A 25221-nucleotide genomic window follows, 5' to 3' on the forward strand; every position below is an offset into this window, starting at 1 on the left:
TCATTTCAGGCGCTGAGTCACGGTGGCCAGGGCGACGGCGAAGGCCTGCACAGCGGAGAAGGGGTACTGGAAGTCCAGGATGTACGCATTGCCGTCGATCCTTCCAAACTGCATCACCTGGTGGGCGAGGGAGGGAAGCAAAGACATTAAAGCACAAACAAGGCGGGACACAGGGCAGCCGGGTCTGGGCAGCACCTGTTGGAGGCAGATAGCATGGCCTGTGAGATGCCAACAAAAGTGACTCCGATCAAGCTTCTCGATCTAACTACGAGTTTGGTGGAAATAAAGGAGCGGAGGAACATGTTAAACAACGCAGTGGGGAGACAATGAGCAGACCTCAGGGCATGGAAAGCTCCACAGGTCAAATGAAGGGGCTTCCTCATCCAGGAAACAGAAAAAGGAAGAACAAGTAGGAAGAAGAATCTACAGGCTAAAAGGGGCTGACGAGAAATATCAACTGCAACTGTCAATGTCACTACTCAGAGAGGGACAGAATGCCACCGCCTCTTTCCCAAGCCTGCTTGCCCTTGTCATTTCAGTACTCATGGGACCACGTGACATGTATTATTATGCAACATGTTATGTACACTTATTTATTGTCTTTCTTCCATTTTTGTAAACTCCATCAGGATAGGGATTTTCTGTTTTCCTCATCGATCTAATTTCAGCACTTAGAGTAAGGGCTGGCAAACTCTCTGTAAAGGGCCAATAATATTTTAGCCTTTGTAGGTCATACGGTCTTTGTCACAACTGCTTAACTCTGCTGCTGCAGGGCGAAAGCAGCTGTAAACTATACTTAAGTGGACGGGCGTGGCTGTGTCCCAATAAAACTTTATTTATAAAAAGCAGCAGCAGCCGGACTGGCCTGTGGGCCATACTCCTGGCTCAGAGGATTGCCAGGCACACAGCAGGTGCTCAATCAACATTTGTTGAGTGAATTAATGAAAATGAGATTTAAATAGGAGAAGTGAAGGGAATTCCAGGATGGTGGAGGAGGGTAGTTCCAGAACAGTAGCTACACAGCAGGGCTGGGGCAACCGTTCCAGGTTGGAGCAGGAAGAACCGACAAATTACCCAATGTGTTTGCACCAAGAGGGGACTTGCATTCTGCCAGGGAATCCGCGAATGACTTAATAATAAATACACAGAGAAATTAGCAAATAAGCAAGCAAACAAAAACTGGGTAATTATTATGTCTGGGGGACAAAAACCACTCTCCAATAAAAAAAGAAATGTGATTAAACCATATCACATGGCTCAGCTCTGAACGGTACTTACTGGCATAAGGACGTGACCAGTGACTACTGATTCAACTGGGAAGGGGGGTGGAGAAAGTTCACGTGTGTGTAGTCAGAGGGTGGGGGGTGAAGAAAACAAACCCTCACGTTCCTCAGGAAGAAGTCAATACACAATGCTGAAAACTGAAAAATCACCAAATAGTAGACACCCTGCTCTTTACAAATATGGTGGCAAATACCAGAAAAAAGCCAACAGAGGTGGAAGCACGCCCTCTGGGGGAGGCTGAGGTTTGGGAGCATGCAGGGGCCTGTTAGGGGTCCTCTCGGGTCTTGTAGAAGCATTTGACTTTAAAAAATCAGTACACGTGTTACTCTGATGAGAAATAGACAAGACAGCAAGGGGTACACTGAAAATCACAACTCCACTTGGCCCTGAGAGACACCAGCTGTTTTCCACATTTCCCCTGCGGCCTTTTGAGAAACGCCCCCCCAAGGCCAAGGCACTGATACCCGCCCCCCCTTTAAAGGCCCCCAGAGGCCCGTCAGGATGAGACAGCCGCGCCGTGGCCCCGGGCCAGGCTCTCACCTGCCGCCCGTCCAGCTCCATCTGGAAGTTCTTGGCCGACTCCTGGGTCACCCGCCCCCCGAAGTCCAGCTGGCGCCCCTGCGTGGCCTCGTCCACAGCGGCTGCTTGTTGGCCATGACGTGCACGAAGCCCTGGCTGCGCGGCCGGCCGTCCTCCCGCTCGCTGGCCCTGCGGCCCTTGGCCTCCTCCGGCTCGCCGGCCGCGCGCAGGCTGCGCTTGCCCTTCCAGCCCGTCTGGCCGCCCTGGCTCCGGGTCACCAGCTCGTCCCCGCTGACGCGCAGCCCGGGCTGGCTCTCCGAGCTGTCCTGGAACCCCTTCCTCTTGTTCAACTTCTTCCACTTCAGCTGGTCTTTCTGACTCTTCTCTTTCTTCTTCTCCCTCCCCAGGCGGGGGCTGGAGATCAGGGAATTCAAGTCGCTCCGAGGCCGAGCCTCCTTCTTCATCTCGCCCTCTGTGATGGCCTGAACGTTTCCCTCCTCGCTCGGCTGTCCAGGCGCTTCCGGCTCTTCTTCCCGAATGTCTCCGGCCGCTGGGGGACCGGACTTTCCGTCAGGGAGAGGACTTCCTGGAAGTTGTCAGCGGTCTCTACCATCACCTCTGTGCCCAGGTGGCTCTGGAGGTCGGCGGGCGGTGGGGACACGAGGGGCTTCTCCACCACCAAGTGTGCCTTGGGGGGAGCGTGCCCTGGGGGTTCTGCACGGGCGGGCATGCGCTGTAGGAACTCCAGGGGTGCAAGGCGACAGGTGGCGGCTGTAAACTCGAGCACGTGCTGCTTCCTGGATACATGGGGAGCAGGGGGCAGTAGCGGGGGGCGGGTAGGCGGGCTACAGGACCACGGTGGGCTCCTGTTGTGCAAACTGTGTCTGGGACAGGGTGTCTTTCGGGGAGCAGGGAGCCTGCACTCCCGGCAAAGGGGGGGTGTTATAGCTTCCTGGGTAGGGCACTCCCATCCCATAGCCCGTCTGGAAAGTGGCAGTCGGGCTGGCGGGCGACTTGGGGGAGACGAAGGGCACTCGGGACACGTCCAGGTGCTGGCTCTGACCTGCCATCAGAGGGGACAGTTTCAGGGGGTTGGGCACTGCAGTCTGTGCTGTCCTGTCCTGGGGAACCCAGATGTCCTCCCCCAGTACGGGGTCCCACTGGTAAGGGGGCGGCCGCTTCCCGGCCACCGCAGCCTCGGGCAGCGCGGGGTGCCGCAGGGGCTTCTCGACTGGACAGTGCTGGCCCAGCGCCTCGTCCTCGGGGAAGGCCGAGTTGACAGAGTGGGCGCGCTCGCGGGCGCCGTCGGGCGGGCTCAGGAGGCTGTAGGAGGACTGCAGGGACAGCGGGGACGTGCCGGCCGCATGCGCCCCCGCCCCCGCCCCCGCGCCCGGCCGCGCCCCCGCTGCACTGGCTGCAGGTGTAGAGGGCGGGCGGCGGCCGCGCGGGGAAAGGCGCTGCGCCCTTGGGCTTGGCCAGCGGCTGCGGCGGGGCGCGCGGGGGCTCGGCCAGCTGCGCCGCCCGCAGCGCCGCCTCGCGGTTGTTCCTGCGCAGCGCGGCGTGGATGAGGCTGCTGTCCGGCCTCTGCGCCGCGGCCGGGCCGGGCCCAGCGTCCCGGCGAGTGCGGGATACCGGGGCGGGTCCCCCGGTGGAATGGAGGTGGAATGGAGTAGCGCGGCCCCGTCAGGCGGTTCAGGGTCGCGCTGGTGCAGGGCTGGGGGGCCTTCTTCTCGGTGGCGTGAGCCTCAGGGTGGCCGAGCTGCCTGGGCCGGGGAGGGTGTAGGTGTTCCGGGCGCAGAGCATCGGCGTCCGGGAACGGCACACCTCCTCCACGTTGCCGCTGCTGTCGAAGGTGGTGATCCTCTCGTAGCCCAGGGGCGGCTGATGGTGCGCCGCCGTGGGGTACAGCGAGAAGTCGCCCTTCTTCAAGCACACGTCCACCGGGGGCTGTGGGGGCGGCAGCGGGGGCGGCGGCGCTGCCGTGGTGGGGGCGGCGGGGATGGTTCCTGGGTAGGGCGGTGGGGGCTCATCTTCGCCACCTGGACCTCCTGGAGGGCACTGAACACCACGGCGTCCCCCTCGGCGGCCAGCTGCGGCACCGGCCGCAGGGCCTTGGCTGGCTTCTGCAGGTGCTCGTGGTCTTGGTCTCCGTGGTCCACCACCGACAGCTGGATGGCCCCCTGTGCTGGCGGCGGCAGGGACAGCTGAGGGGGGTTCGGAATGATGCGGCCCATCTCCACACCTCCGAAGATCACCTGTCCGGGGTTGGAGTAGCGGTTGGAGATTGCGTATGGGTTGGCACTGTCACTTGCGTGCTCAGCTGCCCCCACGGCCGTGGTCTGATTGGTCAGGACGTCCAGCTGCACGTTCTGATTGGCCAACAGGGACTGCACCAGTCCTATGCTCTGTGTGGGGGCCGTAGCTTGAGCTGAGCTGTGCATGGGCGCGATGGGGATGTTCACGGTACACGGTGGGTTGTTCTTAGGCACGCCAGATGCTCCCGTCACTGGAAGATTAGAAAAACCAACTGCTTACAAAACAGTGCCATGAAACTGGGTCAGAATAAGCAACTCATCTAGGCCTTTTACGTATAAACTGTAATTCCTACAAACAGATGCCTTTGCGTGGGGAAAGCTGGACCCTTCCTTCAAGTTACACAAAGCTTCTCTGAAGTTTCTGGAAGGACACTGGCAATCGGTGGGCTCTGGAGCTAAGGGCATTGTCAGAGCATTTCAATGAATACTTCTGAACCTTCTGAGTGTGGTGCCACGTGTCTGAATGGTACTATGGCAAATAAATGTTTAAGGACACTTTTTACTCATGATGGTCATAAAACGGCCCATTCTTATGCAAGAGGAGGGCAGTGGTACAGTATGAAACTCCACTGAGGACTCAATGCCTAGGCTTCTGAGTAGGTTTATCCAGGGTTTTGGATTGGTTAGTGTGGGAAGTGTCGTGGGGCAGATGTGTAGCTGAAATTTGTACGTAAATTAATTTTCTGTAAATAGAACCATGTCAAATGCAGTAGAGAAACCAATGATAAGAATCCTTTGGCAGATCTGCATATGAGGGGAAGGATCATTTCCTAACTTTACTGCTTTTTAGCATTTCAAACAGTATATAAGTTAGAGCCACACTGATTAAAACCCTGTAAATCCACCCTATTTGCACACAGGAGGAGTTTAATGGAGTGTGCGTTTGAGCAATCATCTGCAGACCACACGCAGGGCCTCAGCGCCACTGTTCAGTACTGCCCTTTCTAAAGAGCCCACAGAGCACTGGAGGTCTGCTCATCTGGACCTAAGTGCCACGTGACTATGAGCACGTGCGCAGGAAACAGGCATTAACAGGAAATTGCACAGGCTGGCTGACCTTTCACCAGAACTACAGAGGGAAGCCAGTAGTCCATCAAAAGCTAAGCCCACCCTTCGTGCCTGTGACAGACTCATCCCCCTTCCCTGGGGTCCTCCACTGAGACGTGACTGTCCCCTGGCTGCAAGAATCTAGGTCCTGTCTCAAGTTTTCTATGATTCCTGTTCAGATCCCTCTTCCAGATGCTCTCTCCTCCGTATGGAGTACTGAGGGCAGGCATCTTCCCCGCCGAAGGAGAGTCTCTCTGTTGCGTCACCAGCAGTATGTGTAAGCCCTGAGACAAATCATTCCTCCTTTCTCTGGGAAGCACAGACAGTGACGACAACAGCAGCAACAGCTGAGCACGAGAGAGCTAGATTAGCCACATTCCGGGAGAACGGAGGGCGCTAAGGGGAAAGTGTGAAAGCCACTTCTAAATCCAAGGTTCTGAAATAGCAGGAGAGCTGCTATAAAGCTCATGTGTGAGATTTCACCAAACTGCAGGTTTATGGGGTTGCAAAACCTCGCCCATTAGTCCAGAACATCTGCTCCACCCATGAGGAGAAAGTATACCTATCAGAGAACCAAAGACGGCTACTGTCAGAAAGTACAGTAGAATAATTTTACACGCAGAAATCTGGCTGAAGGAAGGTCAACAACGCCCCCAAGTTCAGAGCCCGAGTTGGGACGCGTGTCCCTCCCCATCCCACGGTGAGGTCCAGAGCCCCTCGTTTGAGAATGACAAGATACAGGAGGAGTCAGTGGCCGTGTACGGTTCCTCTGGCTCAGAAGCCAGAGGCTTTCAGAACCTTGCTTGGTTCTAAGTAGAGGAGCCTCTATATTTATAAAATCGCAGGTGGACTTTTTTGAGAATAGTTACATATAAATAATTGGTGGACTACTTAGAAATCATTCTAATAATCAAAATAGGATTCCCCCAGTAGAAAAGACTTAAATTAAGATGCTATGGATCTGAATGTTTGTAAGTTGAGATTTTAAAAACTTATACCAGCTTTGACCTTGAACTCAGACCTGGCCTCTATGCACTGGGACACGCTCTGCACATTAGGAGAGAGATGTTCCGCCCCGGAGGTGGGGCTGGTTTGAGAAACTGGGCTCTGTGGCACCACAGGGAGATGCCATTCTCTAAGCAGGGATTGAAAGGATGAGGGCTAGCCTGGGGTCAGTGAGACTGGGTTTCAGTCCTGACTTGACTGAGTCCTGATGAGTCCTGTTAACTTCCCTATCTGGGCATATGACTAAGAGGACTACCGAGAGGATAAAGTGAGATGGTAGAAGTGCTCTGTGATCATGAGCCATCACGGCCACCTCATCGTCCTTGCTCTGGTAGCTCCCCTCCTCCCCAAACCAGTGACAGTAGGTGACCTTTCTCCAGTGACACGCCACCACACCCACCAACCTTACTGAGGAAGTTGTACCTTTTCCAAACCGAGGCAGCAGGCACGGACTGACATGTTGGCATTCTTGACTACTTACCACTCTGTCCCCGTCGCGACCCACTAACAGAGGGCTCGTGACAAACCAGTTGATGTGTGAACACACCTGGTAAATCATCCTCATCTTCACTGACAACATTCGGGTTGAAGACAGGTAAATTAACATACTCCATGGAAATCTTCCGGACCTCTGGGAGATAGATGGTCATCTGCCGCGGCTGGAGATGCAGGAGGCTGGTTTTATAGATTACTGGTGGGAGGAGGAAAGCACGGTTAATAGAGACAAGCCAGAGGAGAGCCAAGGCATCAACAGTCATGGGAAGAGATGTGGGGTGACCTGCGTGGGCAAGGCCGGAGACTCTGAGATCAGCCCTCCACCTCCCCTGGCGCACAACTGGCCACCCCGGCCACGGAGTGGATTCGGGAACAACAAATTCTCAGTCTAGCCCAGAATTAAAAACCTATCTTAGACAAATTCTTTTTAGAATGAGCTGGGTTATGACAAATGTATTTTTTAAAAATCCCATTTGCAATCACCAGGATAACTTGGTGGAAACAGTTGTGATAACCAGAGAGCCAAGCTCAGGGGGCAGTCAAGCAGCTACTGGAGGGCAGCTACGCGGGGAGCAGCAATGACACTCGGGCTGTATTCGGGACTGGATTCTGGGCTTCCTGACTTCCAGTTTCATGCTCAGGATAGAGAATCGCGGAGAACTTCCACACAGTTTCTTTAAATGCTAAGATTTAATTTCATTAACAGGGACCTTTAAGAGAAGGCCTAGACTGCAACTAAAATATTTAGAGAAGACAAAACAAGTTGAAAAATAATGAATCTGAATTTAAGTTTCACAATAGGTTAAAATCAGGATGAAACTGTCCCGTCAACTTTCTCTTATGTTTAATACTCTTTGCTGTGAGATATGTAGAGGTTCTTTAATTATTCCTATTCTTATTTTTTATTAAGATGAGCCAAGTTCTACCTGCGAGGCTGTCACCTCACAGCCTGGTGGCTGACTGGCCAGCACTCCCACAGCTCCAGGCCTTCTGCTCTGAAGCACCGTCGTAAGGCTGCTCCTTGGGCTTGAGTGGGCTGAGACGCCTTTTCCACGCCAGGGGTCGTTACAGGTCTTATTCATGTTTTCCTCTCTCTTGCCCACAAAAGAGAGTTTGAATTTTGTCTCAAAAATTCTGGATGGTTCCATATAGCTTAAGAATTAATGCATTAAAGTGCTATTCTTTGTCGTTCAGATCGACAAAAGGATGTAAAATTAAAAATCTCAGGAGGGATGTAAAAAATAATATCAGTTGCCTCCAGGGAAAAAAACTAGGTGGTTGGGGGTGAGGATAAGAAAGATTTTTACTGTATATTCTTTTAAATCTTTTGAATTTTGAATTTATTCCACATTTTTAAAATTAAGAAATGCAAAAAATTAAAAACACAAAAATTTCATGAGCCTGATCATTCTAATTGAAGGAAACAAATTATTCAATGTAATTATCCAATTATTCAATATAAAATATCCAACAGCACTCACTTTTTGAATCTAACAGAGTGTCAAAGATTATTTAATAGGGCGCCATATGTAACAAACCCTCTAGAATCCCAGAGTTAATTTCTTCTCTCTAGTAGAATCATGTGGAAAATTCTTTTAGCTTGACAAATGAAAACGCTCTTTTTAAAAAGGTCAACGATTAGGACAATGATTTCACCGCAGTCACACACCAAGCTTTTGTCTTGGGCACTGAGATTCCTAATACAGGCCCTCCCATCTTAAGGTCCTCCTTGACTTCTTTATGGATCCACTCAACATCCAAGAACTAAGGGCAGAATGAGAAGACCCGTTGAGCATAGGTGCACGTCCATTCCTTTTGTCAACATTTGCTGTAGGCAGATGGCTAAATTCTCAGATTACAGGTGTGGGGTAACCATGCCTCTCACACAGTGGTTATTAGAATCACCATACATATCATGAGGGTGCTGCTGAATTACTGAAGAGCAGGCTTTTGTGGTCATGAGAGGGTTTCCCGGCTGTTGAAAACATGAGAGATTTCTTTCCATTATGTGAATGGATTGTCTATTGTTATTTTCTAAGTCAGTTTTATGTTTTACTTTTATTCTTTTTTTCCTTTGAGCTGAGAAACCTCAAAATGAAAAATCCAAATGCAGCACCATTTAATGTCTCTGAAGATGCATACACAGCAACAGGTCTTTTTAACATCTGCTTTGCAAGAACTATTTGTTTTAAAAGATCTAACTGTGTCTGAAACAACTCTAATGGGCAGATCCAGAATTTTTCAAAAACTATTTTTGGTAGGTTACACAGACCACATTCAAGATGGGGCCACCAGCCATCGGTGAACCCCACTGGCTAAGCTGGCCTTCTAGAGAGACGTGTGCGTGTTAGATGATCAGGCAATGTAGCAAGGTGGGGGACAACACAGGCCCTTAGCCCACACAGAGATGTGGCCATTAGGATGAAGCTGCTTTGAAAAGGACCTTCTGTCATTTCACTCCTCACGGTCCCCTAGTAAATATGACACGTCAGTCATTCAAGCAGATACAAAAGAGAAGGCAAATTCTGGGTTCTGCCCAGCCTGGTTCTCCCTGGGTTCCATTTTCCTCGATGTCTCAAACTTCTCATGGAGAGGATATTTATCTGGTACTTAGAAATGAAATCCAAAAAGATTTACCACTAAGAACTGTACTAACAGTCAGCCAACTTCTTCTTAAGGTCTTGAACACTTTCTTCTTGACTTTCTTCAGGAGTTTCTTCTGACTCAAGAACCTAAAGACACTGGTACCAAAATCTGTCCACAGTAAAAGACCAGAAATCAAAGTAACCAGAAGCCTATAAGAGCTTTGATAGAGATTTCGGCTATTTTGTCATTTTTGTAAGTCAGGGCTTATATAAAAAAACGAAAACACCAGTGGCAAAAAAAGAATTTGAGTGATAATTCTAATTTTTGTGAAATCAGAGTGGCTACAGTCAAACTTTGGAGGTAAAATACATGCTCATCTTTTGGTGTCATAAGAGCGCATTTTCTACATTAGGCCACCAAAGGTTGAAATTGCTTATTCAGTCTGAGTTCCAACCGGGACAGTGGGAAGAGAACAGGACGCAGTTTTTACCTGCACCGAGGTTGGTTGGCAGGAAAGCAGCCAAGCCCACAATCTTAAATTTGGTTCCCCAGATATTAGACATGACCTGAGCAAGATAGTTGTGCTGTGGGAAAAAAAAGGAGAAAAATCACAATCTATTTCCATATTTTCTATTGATCACTCAAGAAGTAAGGACGTTAACACTTTTTGCTTAAAAAGCCACACGTGGGCACTGCCAGAAATATTCACTCTCTGTCATTCCACTGTTTTTAAGACCAGTAGCTGCCTACAGCATGTCAGGCACCCATTTGCAAGTGGTGGCTCAGCGAGCTGTCATTCTCAGGTTGGGAGTGGGGGCGGGTGTGTCCCGGTGTGTCCACATGTGTGTAGGTTAAAAAGGCACAAAAGTGATTTGGGCACTTTTTTCTTTACCTCTCCTTCCTCCCAGTCACTGAACCAGAGAGAGCACCTGGCTCTGAACCCATTTTCATCCTTGATATTTCTCCTGGAAACATCAGCTGCACTGATACCAGTATATCCCAAAACTACCCAATTATCTGTTTCTTATTCAATCAAATTTTTAAAAATTTAAGAAGTTATCACTATGCCCAAATCATGCATGAGTGTGTGTGTGTGTGTGGAAGGGCAATAATAAAGATGAATAAAATACAGCTCCTCAAAGAGCTTAGAACCTAATGGAGGAGAGAAGGCCTGTAATTATTTATATACAAGGAAGTGACTGAGAAATGTCCTAAGGGAGTTACAAACAAGATGCTCTGGGATTACTGTGGCTGAGCCAGGGGAGGAAGCCTTCACGACAGAGGGGAAGTTCTATCTGGAAGCACGTGGGCAGAAAGGAGGGTGAGGAGATGGAGCGGGTTACCCAGGCAGGGCAAAGGCACAAAGGCGGGAAGAGGTGAGTCAACAGTGTGGCTCTGGCACCTGGAGAGGAGGGGGTGTCGAGGAGGACAGGAGGGAAAGACAGGCCAGGCCAGGCAGTGGGGCTGTGACCAGGGATTGGCTCCTGCCGACACTGGAGTCACTGAAGGGTCAGAAGCGGCTTGAGGGAGCAGAGGTGAGAAGTGTGGCTGTGTCTCAACCAGAGCTACCTGTGAGGAGATTCCTGTGGCAACAGGGGGATGCCCGAGGTGGGAAGAAGGCCCCTCGGGATGTGGAGGTGACGGGGCATGGAGGAGGGCAGACAGGCTCTGGTTCTCTACGCCCGTGTCTGCAACTGCAGTGACAGGCACGGAGAGGGGGGACCGAGGGTTCAGCGGCCATCAGGCACACACTGAGGAGGGGAGCGGAGCGTTGGATTGGGGGACCACCCGAAAGCCGACACTACCTGAGTGATGTCTTCAAAGGGAAACTCTCTTCGCGTCAGGCTGGGCGAGCCAATGGAGGGCTTGCGCATCGGCAACCGTGGAGACCTGGAGATCTCCTGTGCCTCCCGGGACAGCTTGGGGGACTTCTGAGCCTCAATGTTGATCCTGCGGAGGCAAGGCCCCGAGGGTCAGGCGCCCCGGTGGGGGCAGCGCCTGCACTCCTGGCACTCCCTTCACTGTCCACCAGTCACGGTGGATGTGCCACTCCCAGGGGCCACGTCCCTTAATTTACCCAGGCCCCGCCCGCCTGCTTCTGCCTTATGAACACGAGGAAAGAAGGACAGAACTGCATATCGAATAATATATATTCAACAATATAGTGAGGTTCAATCGAGTGATTCATTTGTAAAGAACCTCAGAGAATTAACTTTCTACTGAAAACTTTCTACTGACTAATAGTAAGTTTGGAATCGTCCACATGTCTTCTGCCAGGGGTCGCAAAATTCGTCCTGAGGAAAGTGGCGGGTGGAAGAGGCGTTTCTCACCTAAGTCCACAATGGCGTTACAGTTCCTAACACAGTGCTGGGATTTCAACAGACTTACCTAGCATCTCCCCCCTGCAATATTGACATCAGATCAGTGGATCTAAGTTTTTCTGCTGCCTTTTGATCCTATGTTATATCTCTGTTCCTCAGTTCCTTTGTTTATAACATGGGGACACATGTGTTTAACGGCAGTCTACCCCAAAGAGAGTGTTATAAAAGTGAATATGGTAAGGTTGATGACATTCCCTGAAAGAAAAGCATTAAGCCTCACAGATACTGCTTGAGAGCTTGATAAGACACCTAGGGCTCCCAAAGTGTGGGAGGACAGGGGGACCGAGCTGGTTAAAGCTCTGAGCGAGGACAACTGGCCTGGCTGCTGCGTAGGGGCACTCAACACTGAGAAAGACGGAAGGAAAGAGGACCAGCTCCAGAGACCGCAACATCCGGGAGCTTTCCAGGGACATTTACAGGTGAAAGATTTGGTTGCTTATGTATTAAATGGCCTCTTCTCCTTAAGCAATGGGAAAAGCCAAAACACTGTAGAAGTGTAGAAAAGTTCATAATTTTATTTGTAATTTTAACAAGCCTAGAATAAAGATGAAAAAAATAAATCGAACAGATTGCTGGATATCTGGATATCTATATGGGAAAAAAATGAACGTTTACCCCTAACTCAGACTATACACAAAAATTAATCTGAGGTGTAAATTAATCTGAGATTTAAGTGTGAAGGCTAAAACTATAAAGCTTGTAGAAGAGAATAGAAGAATGTCTCATGATCTTAGGGTAGACAAAATAGGACAAAAGCATTTCCTAAACAGCACACGAAAAGTGCTAATCATAAAAGAAGAAATTCACATTAGACTATACAGCAATCCATATATCTGCTAAAGGACTCATAGCCAGAATACATGAAAACTCCTACAACTCTAAATAAGAGAAAAACAACTCAATAAAAAATGGGCAAGGGGCTGGCCCAGTGGTGTAGTGGTTAAGTTCACGTGCTCCGCTTTGGTGGCCCGGGGTTCAAAGGTTTGGATCCCAGGTGTGGACCGACCCATTGCTTATCAAGCCATGCTGTGGCGGTGTCCCATATGAAGTAGAGGAAGATGGGCATGGATGTTAGCCCAGGCCCAATCTTCCTCAGCAAAAAGAGGAAGATTGGCATCGGATGTTAGCTCAGGGCTGGTCTTCCTCACAAAAAAAAAGGTGCAAAAGACTTGAACAGACACTTCACAAAAGAAGATATCCAAATGGCCAATAAACATAAAAAGCTGCTTAGCATCATCAATCATTGAAGATATTAGGATTAAACTACCATGAGATACCACTATACACCTACCAGAATGGATAAAATTATTTTTAAAAAATGACAATACTCTGTAGGTGAAGATGGAAGCAGCTAGAACTCTCATATACTGCTGGTGGGAATTTAAAATGGTACGACAGGCACCTTGGAATACTGTTTGGCAGTTTCCAATAAAGTTGAACATACGTCTACCCCGTGGCCCTACAACGCACTCCTAAGCATATACCTGAGATAAACGAGTGCATACGTCCATAGAAAGTCTTGTAGAAGAATGTCTACAATGGTTTTATTCATGATAGCCCCAAACTGGAAACTACCAAACATTCAATTGGTAAACGGAATAAACAAATTGTAGTATATTCATTACAATGGAATTCCACAGAGCAAAAAAGAAAAACTGTTGATACACGCAACAACATGAATGAGTCTCACAATCATTATGTTGATTAAAAAAAGCCAAATAAGAAAATAGGACATGTGGTTTGACACCATTTATATGAAGCTCAAGAGGAAGCAAAACTCATCTATGCTGACAGAAGTTAGAGCAGTGGTTACTCTAGGGAGTGGGTATCGAATGGGAAAAAGTACAAGGGAACTTTCCGGGATGATGGAAATATTCTTTATCTTCAACTGGGTGGTGAATACACTGGTTTACCAACTGCACAATGCATTATGTGTTTACAATCTGGGCAGGTACGTATCTGCACGTACATTAGACCATCATTTCACACAGCATCAAGAATTTTAGAGCTAGAAGGATCTTAGTGAAGATCTGCTCCACCCTTTAACTTCACAGACAAGGAAACTGGTCTCCAGGTCATGGATCAACGTTACATTCTGAGGTTACAGAGCCCTCGGTGGCAGGGTCAGGACCAGCAAGGCAGGGTTTTTTATCTATGACACTGCAGGCCCTTCCATCTGCTTTTAGCTTTTTGCCACTCTTTAGGCCAAACCCTTAGGATAGAAATTTTTTTGTGTTTGTGAAGAAGATCAGCCCTGAGCTAACATCTGATGCCAATCCTCTTCTTTATTTTTTTGCTGAGGAAGATACCCTGGGCTAACATCTGTGCCCATCTTCCTCTACTTTATATGGGACGCCACCACAGCATGGCTTGACAAGTGGCACATTGGTCTGCGCCCGGGATCCGAACCTGCGAACCCCGGGCTGCCAAAGCAGAGCACATGAACTTAACCGCTATGCCACTGGGCCGGCCCCCCAAACATTTTTTTTAGAATACTATTTTTTCCAATTACAGCATCAAAGGCATTTGATTCGGCATTCCTTTCAACACATTACATACACTGTAAAACCTCTGTCTTACTGTTCTCAGACCAGAAATAAAAACAAGTAAGCCAGAAAGCTACGGCCGCCCCTGCCACCCACCACCAGTGCTGACCCCTAGAAGTTCTGAGGGTTCAGCAAACTTCTTCCTGGGGATCTTTTGCTGTCCTGAAGGGAAGAGTAAAGGAAAGCTATAATTATCACAGGCAGATCTTCCAGACGACAGACTTGGATTGCCTCTTGCTATGCTCCTCTGGTGTGCGTTAATGGGATTCTGCTGCAGACACAACACAGACACACCTCCAGAGGCTCAAAAAGGGAGGATGCCCCTACAGACCAAGATTACCTTGGGAGTTTGGGTGATTTGCTAGCTCGGGAGATTTTGGGAGATTTCTTGGCAGCCCAGTCGTCACTCAGTTCGATGTCACTGGAGTCTGAGCAGTTGCAGCTGTCGATCATGGTAGAAATCAAGCTGTTTCCATAGATTTCATCGGGTAAGATACCAAGCAGTAGATTTTAGGGAAGTGACATCAGTTAGACCCTCACGACGATCATTACTAGGAACTAAGGACAGCCTGACCCTATAGGCAGCCGTTTGAAGTCTACAGGTTGAAACAGAAAGGAGCAGAGCATTGTCTTCCTTTTACATTTTTATGCCATTATATTTTCTAAGCAAAAGTAGTCCATTACTTCTGCGGTTAGCAAATGGGCGTGGAATTTTAATGCCTCTGGATTGTACAACAGTCTGGCACTGTTTACTGTGCCAAACCTGGCAACAAAACGGCCGCGCTATTGTGCCTCACCACACACCAGGCTCCATCTGGGTTCACACGGGCAGCCTGGGAATCCAGGCCGGTCAAGGGGCTTGCTGACTCACTGACTCCCCCAGAACCTGCTTCTGCCCTGGGACCGGGGAAGGCCCTTGTTGGTTCTGGGCCTGCTCTGGACTCAAGACCTGGCAGAGTTGGGTCCATTTCAGGGACTCCGAGAAATTTATGTCTGGCGTGTCAGAACCGTCTCCTGGAACCGCCACAAGGATGCTTGCCGGGGGGGGGGTGGCTATCCCACCTGCTAGAGGTGCCTGCCTGCTTCGAGCAATGGCTGGAAGAAGACCTGTGTGGCAGGACTTTCAGCGGGAGCTTTGGGTTCTCCTGAGGGTGCCTGCGTGGAAGCCACTCAAAACAACCTTGTCAATTGGCCATTAGGTAGAAGATTAGAGGCCCCAAGGCAGAAGACGACAGACACAGCAACGGGGCGATCACAAAACTGCAGAGTAGATGAAGTCCATGTTTAACATCCTCCTCAAAACCCCTTCTCCTTTGCTGCCTTCCTCACACGGCCTCACATCCCCTCACATCCCTTCACCACCCAAACCCTGCTCTGCCCCACCCCAGGTCTGCCCTCACTGGAAGTACCTCATTCTTCAAAATCACTTTGTTTTGCTGACAAAAGCCTCATTCCCTCAAGGCTCCAAGAGCCTTGCCAGGCAATAAAAAAGCTGCATCATTCAATCACAATGAAATAATTTATAGACTATGAGCGATTTTACCATTCAAAAGGGCTGTTTACATTTGAAAGAATGAGTTTGTAATCCAAACTAATCTCTGTTTCTGAACACGTGGAGGTGACATCTGTGTGGAGGTGACATCTGTGAACAGGGCCTCTCTGAGGGCCCTGGAGGCAGAGCAGAACAACTTGGCGTGCTACTTGGAAGGAGACTAGCTGACGCCCGATCAGTGTTACTACATCGGCCTCTTCATCAACTACTTCCTGAATCAGAAGGCACGACTCGTGAATCCAGCAAGCTGGAGTGGTGTGCATCTGAGTTCCATCAAATAAAAAGGCTTAATTCACACGGCCCAAGCAGTGCTTTACATTATTTAACTTAGGAGCCCTAGATCAAAGGAAGTTTGGCCACGATTCCAAAATGCATATAAGCCCACAGAACGCTTCCTCTGTGTTCATGAGCACAGAGCCAGTTCACCGACCTGAGGAAATTCAGTAATGTATTGTCCACTCAACATCTGATTGACTTGCTGATGCCGGGGTTTTGTAATTGCTGGATGTCATACCCTTTGCTTTTTTCCTTTACTCACGTCTTAGTCTGTGTGGGCTGCTATACCAAAATACCACAGACTGGATGGCTTATAAACAATAGAAATTTACGTCTCACAGTGGGGAGGCTGGAATTCCGGGATCAGGGTGCCCGTATGGTGGGGTTCTGGTCACGGCCCTCTTTGGGGTTGCAGACGGCTGACTTCTTGCTGTGTCCTCGCATGGCAGAAGGGGCTACTTTCTGGAGCCACTTTTATAAGGCAATAATCTCATGATTATAAAGGCTCCGTCCTCATAACCTAATCACCTCCAAAGGCCCCACCTCCTAATTCCATCACACTGGGCATCAGGATTACAACATACGAATTTAGGGGGGCATAAGCATTCATAACCACTTTTATTTTATTGTCTGTCTCCCCAACTAGTGGAAGGAGAGTTGCCTGTCTCGCCTCCTGCTGTAACTCTAGAGACCAGAACAACGCAGAGACTGGATAAATACTTCCTGAAAGAAAAACGAGGTCTCTCCCTGCTGCCTGGCTGCACCCCAGACTAACTGCAGCAGGATCCTGGGAGTGGACGCGGGCACTGTCGATTTTTAAGGCTCCCCGGTGATTCCCATGAGCAGCCAGGGCTGAGAACCACTTGCCCAGGAGCAGAAGGACTTCCCCATAGAACGGACTTAAAGGGGGCGGCGTGAGAAGAAGGGAGTTGCTTTCTGAGACAAGCCCCAAGTCCTGCTTGTTCAGTGTTACAGTTACACACTTGGAGGCTCATCACTCTGCTCCCTGTCGTCAACAACTAGAAATTCAGTGCAGCACGTCAGAGTAAGACCCAGGGAGCCTGGGGGTGATGGACATCTGTACCTCTTATTTCTAGAGATTCTGTCATTAATTTATCATGAAAATTCTGGAAGAAACATACAAGTTGTAGATAAATGTAAGTTGATATTCCTCTTTGAGAACAGAAGGCTGAACTGTACTGTTTGGGGCTTCACATCCCAGTTTTGTCAGTTTGCAAGAATATGCTTATTTCATCTGGGTTGAGGCCTTTTCAAAACACACAGCCCAAATCAGGTATCTTTTTAGAATTTTAAAAAAATCTTTAAGCACAGTTTCAAAGCTTTTAAATAAAAGTTCTGTCTTAGTCTGCTTGGGCTACCATAACAAAATACCACAGACCAGGTGGCTTAAACAAGAGAAATTTATTTCTCACAGTTTGGGAGGCTGGAAGTCCGAGATCAGGGTGCCAGCATGCCAGATTCTGGTGAGGGCTGTCCTCCTGGCCTGCAGACGGCCACCCTCTCACTGTGTCCTCACGTGGGCTTTCCTCAGCGTGTGTGTGTGTGTGTGTGTGTGTGTGTGTGTGTGTGTATGCAGGGAGATCTCTCTTCCTCCTCTTACAAAGCCACCAATCCTACTGGATTAGGATCCCACCCTTACAGCTTCATTTAACCATAATCACCCCCTAAAAGCCCTGTCTCCAAATACAGTCACATGGGGGTTAGAGCTTCACCATATGAACTTGTGGGATGGACACAATTCAGTCCATACATTCCGCCCCTGGTTGCCCCCTTATTCATATCCTTCTCCCACGCAAAATACATTCATTCCATCCCAACACTCCCAAAAGTCTTAACTCACTCCAGCATTAACACTAATGTCTAAAATCCAGAGTCTCATCTAAATATCACCTGAATCAGAAATGGGTGAGAGCCAAGATACGACTCACACTGAGGCAAAACTCCCTTCCAGCCGTGAACCTGTGAAACCAGACAAGTTACGTGCTTCCAAAACACACAAGACGGCAGCGGGCCAGGCACAGGGTGACATTCTCATCCCAAAGGGAGACACAGGAGAGAAGGAAGGGCCCCAGGCAAGTCCAAAGCCTAGTAAGGCGAATTTCTAGACCTTAAGGCTTGAGAATAACCCTCTTTGGTTCAATACTCTGCCCTCCAGGCCCACTGGGGTGGCAGTGTCACCACACAGCTCGAGGTGAGGGTCCCCACGGCTCTGCGGGGCTGGGGTCTTGTCCTCAAGTCTCCGGGTGGAGGCTGTCTGGCCTGCTAAAATTGAGGCAGTGGCCCTGATGACCTCTGAATCGCTTTTGGGGTCATTTTTCCCTCTTGAAGAATAGTGCATGTTCCTATCCGACCAGCTCCATCATCCCGTCCTGTCAAATCCAGGAAGTCAACAGCCTTCCTTCGTCTCAGCCCGTATGGACAGGCTGAGAACTTTCCAAATCTCCAAGTTCTGGTTCCTTTTTGCTTAACAATTCCTTCTTCAGTGTGTCTCTCTCCTCTCTCATTTTACTATAAGCAGTTAGGAGGAACCAAGCCAATCCTCCAAAACTACTTAGAAATCTCTCAAATATCCAATTTCATTTGCTTGCAAGTTTTATCTTCCACAAAACACTAGAACACAGTTCAGCCAAGTTCTGTGCCACTTTACGACAAGGATCGCCTTCCTCCAGTTTCCAATAACATGTTCCTCATTTCTGTCTGAGACCTCACCAGACATGGCCCTAATATCCATATTTCTAATGTGTACCTCAAAACCCTTCCAGCCTCAACCCATGACCCAGTTTCAAAGCTGCTTCCACATTATAGGTATTTGTTACAGCAGTTCCCCACTTCTTAGTACTAAAATCTGTGTTAGTCAGGGTTCTCCAGAGAAACAGAACCAATAGGAGGCAAATACATATACACACACATACAGAAAAAGAGAAAGAGATCATAAGGAGTTGGCTCACGCGATAATAGAGGCTGACAGGCCCCAAGGTCAGAGTGCCAGCCTGGCTGGGGTCTCGGCTTGTGGATGCACACCTTGCTGTGTGCTCACGTGGCCTTTCCCCAGTGTACGCGTGCGTGTCGAGAGAGAGCTCTCCCTCTTCCTTTTCTTTTTTTTTTTTTTTTTTTGTGAGGAGATCAGCCCTGAGCTAACATCCGCCAATCCTCCTCCTTTTTTGCTGAGGAAGACAGCCCTGGGCTAACATCTGTGCCCATCTTCCTCCACTTTATATGGGACGCCGCCACAGCATGGCTTACCAAGCAGTGCATCGGTGCGCGCCCGGGATCCGAACCAGCGAACTCCGGGCCGCCGCAGCGGAGCGCGCGCACTTAACCGCTTGCGCCACTGGGCCAGCCCCTCCCTCTTCCTTTTCTTATAAGGCCATCAATCCTATCCCATTGGGACCCTACCTTCCTTAAAAGCTCTATCTCCAAATACAGTCACATTGTGGATTGGCGTTTTAACATGTGAATTTGGGGGGGGGACACAATTCAGTCCATAGCAAGCTCTGACTAAAGATTTCCTTTGGAAAATTTGTGAACTTTTGCTAAACAAAAATTATTGGGATTCATGCTATGTATTATAAAACGCACACTGGTAATTCTGAGAAACACATTTGTTAAGTTACTTGGGGGACATTTACAACAGGGGATCAAAAACTTCAGAGCATAGCAATCCCCTGGGGCCTCCACTAAGTTGCAGATTTCTAGGCGTCGTCTCCAACGTGCTGAACCAATCTAAGGGGCAGGCCTAGGAACCTGGATTCAAGTAAGTATCCCAGGCGATCTGCGGGAAGGTGGCCCATGGACCACATCTGAGAAACGACGACATGGAGGACTGAGAGAGTTCATCAGCTTCTCACGATGAGCAAGTCCTGGCTTCTCAAAGTCAGGAACCCTCTCCTCTCTGAACCAGGTTACGTCTACCACTCGGTTGGAAATTAGTCATGTTCTGCCTTGTGACACATCGTCTATTTTTGTCTCGAGGTATTTAAATCTTGACTTTTTTATTGAAATTTTCAAGTGTTAAGTTGTCTTTCACCCAAAAGGGATCATGAACTCCCTGAAAGCAGAGATGCCCCGGCACTGCTTCACAACCACAGGAGACCCGAGGACCGTGTACAAGGCAGGCACTCAATACGTCCCGCCTATCTGCTTTGCTTTACAGCCTTTTCATTATAAAAACACAACACCTCCTTCCCCACAGGCCTGTTAGCAACTGGGCCAGCCTGTGTTGGGAGGAGCTGACAAATGTGACCACTACGGAGAAGCAGGCTGGGACGCTCAGGTCAGGTCCACACAAGCAAGGTCTTAGGAGGCTGCAGCCTTGTCCCTACAGCACAGCCCCCGCTGCTTCTGTCCTGTTCTTCAGTGGGAAATTGACGCACAGGAGCGGGGGAACAGAAGCAAGCTCTTCACATAACTTCCCGTCAACACTGAATCCGAGCATAGGTTTTATAAAACTGCATACACGGGAGGAACCTTAGAGACAATGACCCCGCTGAGAACCGGCGATGCGCCCTCAGGTTCAGGACCTTTCCCAAGTCCCCCCATCAGTCATCTCTAACCGCCATGGCTCCTGTCTTCTCTCTTCCCCTGAAACTGCAACTTCCTTCTAAGTTCACGTGCACTGCTCTCTGGCTTCTCTCACTTTGCCTTCCTTCCTTCTGAATCTTCCCTCTCCCTCCTTTCCACCTGCCTCCCTACCAGCCTCCAATTCTTCTCGCTCTCCCTGCTCTTGGTCCCAGGTCATCACATGACTCAAAAGACGAAATAACTGACTAATATCCAATTTTTAAAGTATAGTTTCACTGCTTTCAATTTTACACGGTAACACTGACAGCAGAATGTTGCTACAGATGCGGAGCATTCCAATAAAGAAAAGCAGACAGCAAGTGGATCGACTGTAAAATACTGAGGTGGGCAATTGAGGCCAAGGTTGAAAAAGCCCATTGCACGTGACACTCGGCTAACTGGTGATGCTACACGGCGCAGCGGCTTCAGGGACAGAATGGGGGCAGAGGCCAGTCTAACGGGCGGGAGAGGGAACAGGAGATGGGAAGCGGAGAGAACAAGTATGAACTAATGAAAACAAATCTAATTCAACCCACATTGTCCCACGGTCAGGCGCTTACCAGGCACTGGGGGTACAAAGATGACTCAGTTCCCTCCCTCCGGGCCCTCAGGATTCAGGGACTGTGTGCCCCGAGGGATACCAGCAGCTCAACTGACTGAGGGGCGATGGGCACAGAGGGGACAGCTGCTCGCTCTGCTCTAGGTGACCGGCAAGATTTCACAGGGAGGCGGGGGAACGTTTGAGCTGGCAGGTACTGCTGACAGAGGCCACAGGCCTCGACTGTGACTACAAACAAAAAGAGCAAAGTCCCTTCCCTGGAGGCTCACACTCTAGGGTCCCAGAGAGAGGTGTGCAGTGAGCCCCCTGAATACGGCAACGGAGTCATGAAGATTGGTATAAGAGAGTCTTTAGAAGGAGGGAGTGACTGTCATGCGAAATCTTTACGGACCAGCAAGAAAGTCTCCTTGGTCATCAGCTAAAAAGCAGCTAAGGGTGGCTTAGCGAGCGCAGAAGCAGGATCCCAGCAGGAGGCTGAGGAGCAGGCTGAAGGTCTGAAGCGTTTAATCCTGTCACTCGCTCTGGGGGGCAGCGACGGCATCTCACTACTGTTTTGACGGTCTCAACAGCACATTCAGGCCCTCAGTGGATACCTGACAAATAACTGAAAGAGGAGGCTGCCATTCCCAAAAGACCCGCGCCAGCCTCCCCTTGATGACAGCCGATGTCTCCTCCCCCCACAGCCCCAGCCACACGGAGCCTCAGGAACGCTCTTAAAAACCCGTGGGAAAGTCCACTTAGGGAATCGGTAACTTCAGCAGGATTTTGGAAACGGAGTAGCTTCAGGGACGTTCCACGCTAGCCAAACGTTCACAGATAGGCGTTACCTTTGCGTGGGCAGTCAGGAATACCAGTCCGCACCCCCCGAGAGGGGTCTGCAGTCCCTGGCGAGGCGCCCCCCTGCCTTGCTGTCTGAGCGCGGGTCCGTGATGACGAGCTCCGGCGCAGCTGGCTGACGCGCCGCCCCTCGAGGACGCGCACGAGCCCGCCCGGGTGCTCCAGGCAGAGCGCGTGGCACGGGCCGCCCACCTCCGGGCCGCGCTCTGTGCGCTTCACGGTGCGGCGCAGACGCTCGTTGCCGGCCGAGGGGCAGCTGACAAAGTCGCGCGTGTTGTCGGGGTCCGGAATCGGGGGCTGGAGGCAGGACGTGGAGAGAAAAGAGCGTGCACATCACTGATTACCCTGGCGGAGCACTGGCTGGCGGCTCGGGGAGGGTTAACTCTGCGGTGTGGAACAATGACTCCCAACTCTGGGCGCACGTCACAACCTCCTGGCAGCTTTCAGAGACCTCAGCCCGGATCCCACCACAGACGATGGAACTGGAATCTTGTGGGGGTGAGCCTGGGCACGTGTGTGTTCTAAAAACTCCCCAGGCGATTTTAACGAGCAGCCAGGGTCCAGAATCACTGGTGTGGAACCAAGAGTGTAAAGCAACTTGAAGAAAATATCACAACAGATTCTAAAACTCGGATGTTGTAGGAAAAAATTAACCAAGAAGTCAATCTGATACTTAGAAGCAGAGACAGAAAACAAAAAAGAGAACACAGGAAGCAACCTACATGCGGAGGGCCAGAGGGAACGGGGAACCCACACTGGAACAGCCACAGGCAGGTCCAGTCCACATACCACCATAGCGACAGACCAGTTCTCAAGCTCCAGTCAGCATAGAGGACGCTGACAGCGAGGGCTGGGTGAGGGCCGCCCCTCCGCACAGTGATGAGGAGAGCAGGCCCCGGGGTTGACAGGGTCCCATCCTGACCGTTCCCCTAACGAGCCACAGAGCAAGTCCCTCACTTCTAAGAACGCGTTTCCTGCTTTCTCAAGAGGGGATAACGGCAGCATCTGCCAGGGAGTCAGGACTGAACAAGGCAGACTGATCATCAGGACGACAACGGCAGCCACGCTCGGGATACTGCCTCTGCCATGAGAAAGCTAATGCCTATCACACAAGGTGACTCTCTTGTGGACACTAAGGGTGATGCTAGGGACAGACTGCGCGCGTGGGAGACCGAGGTGGGACTTTGCGGAGCCGCACACCTTCATCTTGCAGAGGAGCAGACGTGACTTCTGTGCTCCTGCTCTGGGACTCTCGCCTGTGTTCCTTGTCTCGGCCCTCCTCTTGGCGAGCCTTCGGGAACAGGCAGCCAGCACGAGTGAGGAAGGAGGAGAAGGTGAGTGGAAGGGCTTCACCTTGATGGTGGGGATGAAGGCAGTGGGGAGGTGGGAGCAGAGGCGGGGGGGCGGGGTCAGCTTGCTGACATCCTTGTCCTCTCGCAGGGCGCTGGCAATGGCCTGCTGGCACAGCAGCTGCAGGCCGGACACGCGGTGCTCCACACGGACCACGTACAGGGCTGGTCCTGATGCCATCAGCAGCCACGAGTCCCGGTGTCCCCAGCAGATGGAGATGATGGGGCGCTGCCAAGAAGTGAAGGGAGACTACGCTTAAGCTGTCGCTCTTGTAAGCAAAGATCATGCACGCTTGTGTCAAGCCAATTCAAGTGACCTGATAGTTCATGAGGATATTGGTTTTAAAAAGCACAAGAGAGGATGTTACATACCATATTACAAAAATTCAGTATTTCCATTGAAAAGCAGTTAGATCCCCAGGCCACAGCACAAAGCACTGGAAAAGTTTTACAAAGTTCTTTTACACGTATTATCTCATTTAATTTGGTGCCATAAAACCTAACTTAGCTCTTATGACGTTTCTCCCAGGAGATGCAATCAGCCTGGGGGACTGTACTGCATATTCCTTACTGAAGCTCTGCTATCTGGAACCCCAAGTAACTGGTGGTAGGTATTCCCATGGCTTGGGGAGGTGGTGAGGAGGCAGACCAGACGGCTCTTCCCTTTTGTCCCGACAGGGAGCATTTTAGAGTCAAACCATCACTGGATTTGGGGTCATGAGCTATGTGACCTGGGAACTATGATGTAACCCTTGGAAGTCTCCTACTTTCTCATGAGCAAAATGGGAGCTGTGAGGACTAAAGGAGATGAAAGACGTCAAGTGCTCTGGGACCTATCACCAGTTATAACCCATAGATATTAAGTCACTGTTATTCTCAGCCATCCTCGAGCTGATGGGGCAGAAAGAAAGTAGAAAGCTATCTGGAAAGGGGAGAGAGGGGAACACAGCCCCTGTGGCAGCTGCTCGAGGGGTCTGTGGCCATCATTTGCTTTGAAAAGGCAGGCTGAAATCCAAATGTGCAAGTTAGAAACTAGTTGTACTGAAAAAAATCCAAAGCTTTAGGGGTGCCATCTATGTAAGATGAGCCAAGGAAGAAAGAGAGAGGTGGAGGGAGTGATGGAGAAGCAGCGAGGGAATTTCTTCACTCCGATCTGGACAGATGGAGTTCTAATTTAATGAGGTCTTGAGGGGTTTCAATGATCAGAAGTGGGGCTATCAGATCTTTTATATGAATGACAGATAGGAACAGAGTTTTCCCAACACTTTAGTGACAAACATCAAGATAAAAGGAACACATGAAGATGCTTGCTTAAAATCGCCTCCAGGGTCGGCTAATCCTGGTTTGAACTTCAAAACACAATGCGGGGCTGAAGATAATTCATCTTCCATTTCCATCACAGTGAGGCCAGGCAGTCACAGCCTGGTGGACGAGGACCACGGAGCCTAGAACTCAAGTCTGGGGGCTTCCGGCGTACTTCCAAGATGGGCCTCCTTCTAAGAGGATCCCACGCGGAGGGTGGACCCCAGAGAGACGCCTGTTAATTTAGAGCAAGGCAGAATCTCTGCTGAAGACAGGGCAGACAGCACATTAAAAATACACACCAAATGTATTTGGTATCATCAACCCCCTTACGTGCAGGTTAGGACTAAAGTTCTATTCCTACCAAAGTCATGCTTAATCTTAAAGATACACGCCACCCGCCACCCCTGAGCCTCCTAAGATAATATGTACAACTTAGAGCTCAAGTCATGAAGGACAGTTTTCACTTAGCACAATCGGACTGGTTGGAACTGGCTGCAGAAATCTCAGACACTGCTTTCTCCCAATTTCCCATTACTTTTGAGCCCATTTATCTGACATGCCAAGGGTTATGATGTACGAATCAC

General features: G+C 50.0%; 1 pseudogene; it reads right to left on the minus strand.

Moving 5' to 3' along the window:
* LOC131402823 (tubby-related protein 4-like) lies at positions 1-25007 on the minus strand (annotated as a pseudogene).
* Between the last annotated feature and the right edge of the window lie 214 nt (positions 25008-25221).

The sequence above is a fragment of the Diceros bicornis genome, unplaced genomic scaffold (genome assembly GCF_020826845.1).
Source record: "Diceros bicornis minor isolate mBicDic1 unplaced genomic scaffold, mDicBic1.mat.cur scaffold_283_ctg1, whole genome shotgun sequence".
NCBI classification, from domain to species: domain Eukaryota; kingdom Metazoa; phylum Chordata; class Mammalia; order Perissodactyla; family Rhinocerotidae; genus Diceros; species Diceros bicornis.